The sequence below is a fragment of the Aquarana catesbeiana genome, linkage group LG02 (genome assembly GCF_042186555.1).
Source record: "Aquarana catesbeiana isolate 2022-GZ linkage group LG02, ASM4218655v1, whole genome shotgun sequence".
Taxonomy (NCBI): Eukaryota; Metazoa; Chordata; class Amphibia; order Anura; family Ranidae; genus Aquarana; species Aquarana catesbeiana.
Window position 1 is genome coordinate 140,463,956 of NC_133325.1, and position 7,190 is coordinate 140,471,145.

A 7,190-nucleotide genomic window follows, 5' to 3' on the forward strand; every position below is an offset into this window, starting at 1 on the left:
AGGTAGGAGCAAATAGCTCCTCCACCCACTGCTGCCCCCACGCGTCGGCATATATGCTGAAGTATGTAACTGTGGTGGTGAAATCACCTCTGACAGTGCTGGAGTCACGGCTTTATGTATCGTGGGAGCAAACGCTGTTGCTGTCAAGATAAATAAATCCGCTCTGCAGCTGAATGGCGTACCTGAAAACAAAAAAATGGTTACCAATAAAACACAGTAAACAGTAAAGTATAAAAAAATTGAATATCTGAAAAGCAAACATGGTAAAACATAATAACAATAAAACATTGCAGAATAGAATACAGTAAAAAAGAGCAGAACAATAGCGAGAGAATAGAGAGAGAAAGAACAATAAAACGACAACTATTTTTGTTTTTTTATTTTATATTTTTTTTTGTGTTTTTATTTTTTTTACTTTTTTTTTTTTTTTTTACACTTTTTTTTGCAACTATAACTTTTGTAACTGGTACCAAGTTCGGGTCTCTCAAAATGCGATGGCATCTTGGGAGACCATGTGTTAGTCTGCCTAGTCTGTGCAGTGCTGTACCCTACGCTAATATTCAACTAGTGAATGGTAGCATTCAAAACATTCACCAATGCATAGACCAGGATTGTCAGGACAGGAGGGACAATAATACCGGGTGTCATGCCTATATCCGCGCTTGCTGCAGACACGACATCTTCTTTGAGGGGCTCGTTGAATGAATGAATTAATGATTTGTAAAGCGCTGCAAATGCGAACTGAATCGCCTCAAGGCGCTAGATGCTTTCTCTGTTGTCAGCTTCTTAGAAAAGGAAGGTCTTTAGTTTTTTCCTGAAGGCCTGATGGTTTTCTTCCATGCGGATGTGGGTTGGAAGAGCGTTCCATAGTCGAGGTCCTTGGACTGCGAATCTTCGTTCTCCCTTTGCTTTGTAGCGGTATTTGGGAATGATGAGGAGGTTTTGGTTAGCTGATCGAAGACTGCGATTAGGTGTGTAGTGTTTTATTTTCTCCCAGAGATATAGTGGAGCGTTTCCTTGTATGCATTTGTGGGTGAGGCAGAGGGTCTTGAATGTGGTCCGATTCTTTACGGTTAGCCAGTGTAGGCTCTTTAGGGATGGGGAAATGGATTCCCAGGGTTTTTTAACAGTCTTGCCGCCGTGTTTTGGATGAGTTGCAAGCGCGCAAGCTGATATTGGGGTAGTCCTACGTAGAGCGAATTTGCGTAGTCGAGTCGGGAATTGATGATTGTTCCCACAACTGCCGCTTTGTCCTCTTCTGGGATGAAGGGGATGAGTCTGCGTAGCAGGCGGAGGAGATGGTGGGATCCGCTAACTACTGATCCTATTTGTGCATCCATTGTCATTCCTGAGACAAAGATGACTCCGAGACTCTTGGCTTTGGTGCTTGGAGATATGGTCTGTCCGAGGATGGTGGGAGGTGTCCACGGAGTCTTTATTTTGGAATTTTTGGTAGCATGTAGGAGAAGAAGTTCTGTTTTTGATCCGTTGAGTTTGAGGGAGCTAATGGTCATCCAGTCATCTATTAAAGCAAGGCATTTCTCTAATTGCTGATGAAGGTCTTTTTGTCCGGTGATGCGAAGGTAGAGTTGGGTGTCATCAGCGTATGAGTGGAAGCAGAGGTCCGTTTTCCTGATGATATTGAGAAGTGGGCGGATGTAGATGTTGAATAGCACTGGTGACAAGGGTGAGCCCTGAGGGACTCCACAGGAGATTGCCCGGGTTTCCGAGGTGAATGTTCCTAGTTTCACTATCTGAGAGCGATTCTCTAAGAAGTATGCAAACCATTTTAGAGCAGAATCTGTAGCTCCTGCAACTTCTGCGAGGCGGACAAGTAAAGTATTGTGGTCCACTGTATCGAATGCTGCGCTGAGGTCTAACAGTACCAGGAGACGTGATTCTCCGTCACCTGCTGCTTCAAGGGCGTCATCCCATATTTTGAGAAGTGCTGTTTCTGTGCCATGGCCTGGGCGGAAGCCTGATTGCAGAGGGTCCAGGAGTTGGTGTGTGTGCAGATGGCGTTGTAGCTGCTGTACTACTGCTTTCTCTATAATCTTGGAGATGGTGTTGAGGCTTGTTATCGGTCTGCGGCAGTTAGGGTCCTTAGGGTCGAGATTGGGTTTCTTTAGCAGGGGTTTGACGATGCCTTGCTTGAGGGAGGGTGGCACAGTCCCTTCTTTGAATGATTGATTTATGAGGTGTGTTAGGGTAGGGGCCAAGATGTCGGAACATTCTTTCAGGAGTTTAGTGGGAATGATGTCGTTTGGTGATGTGCTGTCTCGAAGGCTTCTGATGATGTTTTTAGTCGTGTCAGTGGTGATTGGGGACAAAGAGAAATTTGGTGGTTGTGTGATGTTCGTGTCGATATCCTTTTTTGCTTTGGTTGAGTGAGGTTGGTTGTTATTTTCTGATGAATTGATTTCCGAATGTTGTCGATTTTGTCGATGAAGAAATCTGATAACTCATTGCAGAATTCTTGAGTATCGTTTGCTGGGGGCTCTAAGCAGGTCGGGTTCATTGACTGAGCGACTATTTTTAAAAGTTCCAGCGGACGGTTTAAGGCACTCGTTGGGTAGGGGTACTCGGGAGGACATAAGGAAAATACCTCTCATGCAGCTGGCTTACTGCATTTGGTTGGGGAAGGTGAGGTGGAGCACCGTCTGGATACAGAAGGGCTCTGACAATCTCTTCCTGGAATTTAAGAAAAGATCCAGTCCGTCCTGAAGCTCTGTATAGCACATGAGCTTTCAGCTAAGACAATTGAAATAAATAAACAGACAATTTCTTGTACCAGCATCTGGCCTTATGGGCAACTAGGTACGGCGCCAACAACTGGTCGTTGAGGTCCACCCCTCCCATATTTTGGTTATATTCGTGGACACAGAGGGGTTTATCCACAACACCAGTCGCCGTAGTAATTTGGACCGTCCTGTCTGCATGAAGGGAGGTAAGAACGAAAACATTCTTATTATCCCTCCACTTCATAGTGAGCAAGTTATTACACTTGAAGCAGGCTCTCTCCCCCAGCCTAAGACGAGAATCTACAAGCCGCTGGGGAAAGCCACGGCGATTAGGTCGCATGGTGCCACATGTTCCAATCTGTTGATCAAAAAGGTGACTAAAAAGTGGCACGCTCGTGTAATAATTGTCCACGTACAAGTGGTACCCTTTTCCGAATAAGGGTGACACCAAGTCCCACACTATCTTGTCAGCGCTTTCTATTTAGTCATGGCAGTTTGTCGGCTCTACGTGACTATCTTTGCCCTCGTAAACCATAAAACTACATGTATAGCCTGTGGCCCTGTCACAGAGCTTATACATCTTGACCCCGTATCTGGCACGCTTGCTGGGAAGGTACTGTTTGAATGACAAGCGGCCAGAAAACTTAATCACGGACTCATCAACGCAGACAACTTGATGGGGAGTAAACAAGTCTGCAAAACATTGGTTGAAGTGGCTTACGAGGGGCCGAATTTTGTAGAGCCGATCATATTCAGGGTCTCCATGTGGACGACAGAGTTCATTGTTGTTGAATTGCATGAACCACAAAATCTGCTCGTATCGTACCCTGGTCATGGAGACAGAGAACAAGGGCATATGGTGAATTGGGTCAGTGGACCAATATGACCGCAACTCACTCTTTTTAGTTATGCCCATGTTGAGGAGCGGCCCAGAAAGAGCTTAAATTCGGAGACCGTAATTGCTCTCCAATCTCTGGCAAGGGAGGACTGGGGAATAGTGGCTATGTGTTGACCAGCGTATAAATTGCTTTGGTCCACAATAGATCTATAGAGATCTTTGGTGAAAAACAGAGAATAAAAATCCAGTGGCATAAAATCAACTGTTTCCATATGAATGCCGGGTTGGCCAGTGAATGGGGGAAGTACGGGTGCTGCAGAAGTGGTGGGTTCCCAATTCGGATTGGCGAATGCAGCAGGAAGGGAACTATGGGCACGACGGGCCTGTGTTCGTCTTTTTGGTGGCAGCGAGACACTACTTGTGCTTGCCACCTCGCCAGCTTGAACTGCACTTATGGGACTCGCCACGTCACCAAGTGTTACTGCAGGGCTGGATGTACGACCAGGGTGTACTAGGCCGCTGGTGCTTGCCAGTTCACCAGAAGGAATAGCGGCACTAGTACTGCTCTGCTCCATACAAGGGACCTGTGGTTCTTGCACATCAAGGACAGAAGAAGAAGTTCGGGGTCTGGTACGCCTGACCTTGGCAGGAACCACAACTCCGTCGTCAGAGCTATCTTTCATGGAGCCGCTGTCCTCTACAGGATCGTTTTATGAGCCTGAATCTGACAGATGAGTGACTTCCTCTTCACTATCTTTCATGCTCAGAAACGTGTAGGCCTCTTCACTAGTGTACCTTCGATTTGCCATTTTGGGCTCTAAATTTAGTGGTACACTAGTGAGACTCACAGGCAAAAAAGCTCCTGACTGTTAGCGACTGTATCAAAACGCTACCAACAAAAACTATTAGCGCTCGCAGGGATCAGGCTTCACTCTGCGAATGCTGCAGTTATGTGTGTTTAGTGTTTTGTAAGTGACAGTGATCGATTGATACTGCACTTGGGTGGGCTGGGCAGGGCTGGGCCGAGGGGCAAAACACAGGTGCTAGCAGGTATCTGGGCTAATCCCGCTAACACTGTGTTTATGGGAACCTTAAACTGCTGGGGATGCTAGTATAGATCTGATCGAATCAGATATTGATCTGTTCGGATACTATAGCACTAAGGGAGGTGTATGCTGCGTGCGTGGGTGTTAGTGGTACTGGCGCTAACCTGACACTGCCTGGGGCGACGCAGACCTTATCTGACCCTAAAACTTAACTTATATCACCGCCGGGCGATTAGGGGGTTAAACCTTTATAAGGTAATAAACGGCGGGTGCCCTGAATCTATAATAAACAAACTAACTAACCAGCGTCACCCGTAACAGTTATACGGTGATCACTGGTGAAAGGGTTAACTAGGGGGCAATCAAAACCTTTATTAGGTAGTATAACCTATATATACTTACCTCCCTAACTAGTGTCACCTGTGTCACTAATGGAGCAATCAGAAAAACGATCGCTTAGTGACACTGATGACAGGGGGTGATCAAGGGGTTAACCTTTATTAGGGGGGGTTAAGGGGTTATCCTAGACCTAAAGGGGGCTAACACTAACTGCCCAACCACTTATAACTGTCACAAACTGACACCAATGCAAAAAAAAAAAACTCCTATTGGTGTCACTGTGACAGGGGGTACAGGGGGGTGATTGGGGGGTGATGGGGGGTGAAATGTGTGCCTAGTTTGTTCTACTGTTAGTGTAGTGTTTGGTGCACTTACTTGATGTCTTCTCTCCTCGGCGCCGACACAAAAAGACCGGCTCGAGGAGAGATGACATCACTTCCTCTGCCGCTGTTTACATTACAGCAGCAGAGGAAGAATGTCATTGGCTGGGAGCGATCGTGAGGGGGTGGCCACGAATGGATGGCTTCCCCCTCACCTCTCATCACTCCCGGACAGAAGCCGACCGCCTTGGGCACCGGGGGGGGGTCCGATCAGACCACCCGCCCGCGGGAGGCAAGTAACGTACCCATACGTTACTTTGCCTGCCCATGCCATTCTGCCGCAGTATATCTGCGTGAGGCAGTCGGCAAGTGGTTAAATATTCAAGGTTCTTGTGATCTGTATAGATCAATATTGGATGAGCTGCCCCTTCTAGCAGATACCTCCATTCTTCAAGGGTAGTTTTTATGACAAGAAGCTCACGATTTCCAACATCATAATTCCTCTCAGCAGGGGCAAGTTTCCTTGAGAAGAAAGATACCGGGTGAAAAAAAAAATCCTGAGACCTTGACGCTGGGACAGCACCCCGCCCGACTGCATTCTCAGAAGCGTCTACTTCTGATCTGCTCATTCCATGATGGCGTTTGCGCACATGTGTGTGTCTGGGAACGGCAGCTGTGCAATGCAGTCATCTTTCCTGACAGCTACACAAGGGAACTGAGACCAAAGTACAACAGTGATATTTATTTTCAATGATATTTATTTACAGTGGAACACACACCAATAAACATACACAGCAACCAGTGAACACAGGTGTGGCTGATCAGAACCTGCTGGCTTCTGGGAGACACCTGCTGGTGGACACTGGAACTGCAGCCATCAGCCCAGAGAGCCACAGTGCCACCAGCAGGTGAACTCAGTCTGACATATCCCCCCCCTTAAGGAGCGGCCTCTGGACGCTCCATAGGGCCCTACCACCAGGGTCTGCAAGCCGACTGAGTACCCCACTGCCAATGTCCAAAGGCTTAGTAAGAACCACGCCACCGGGGTCCCACAACTGGCTGGATTTTCTGCTGGTCAGATCCTCAGAGGCATGCAGGTTGTTGGTCACAGGACATCCAGAGGCAGGCTGGGAAGCAGGCACTGGATCAGCAGACTGGGCAGCAGACAGAGGCACATGGGCAGCGGTACAGGTATCGGCATAGTCCAGCTGGGCAGCAGCCCCAGAATCAGCATAGTGTGGCTGGGCAGCAGCCTCGGAACCAGCATAATCAATCTGGGCGGCAGACTTGGCAGCAGATGGTAGGTCACCCATGGCAGTCAGCGGTATGGTTGAGGAATGGACCCCATAGGCAGGGGGCAGCATGGACGAGGAATGAACACCATCAGCAAGTGGCAGCATGGAGGAAGAATAGACACCATCAGTAAGCGGCAGCATGGATGAGGATGGACACCATCGGCAAGTGGCAGCATGGAGGAGGAATGGACACCATCGGCAAGCGGCTGCATGGAGAAGGAATGGACAACATCGGCAAGTGGCAGCATGGAGTAGGCATGGACACCATCAGCAGGTGGCAGCATGGAGGAGGCATGGACCCCATCAGCAGGCCGCATCAGCATGGAAGAGGCATGGACCCCTTCAGCAGCAGTCATCAGCATGGAGGGGGACTGGATCTTATCGGCAGCAGTCATCAACATGGAGGAGAACTGGATCGCATTGGCAGCAGTCATCAGCATGGAGGAGGACTGGATTGCATCGGCAGCAGTCATCAGCATGGAGAAGGACTGGATCACATTGGCAGCAGTCATCAGCATAGAGGGGGACTGGAACACATCAACAGCAGTCATCAGCATGGAGTAGGACTGGGCACCATCAGCAGGCAACATGGATAGTGGCAGAGTTGTAAG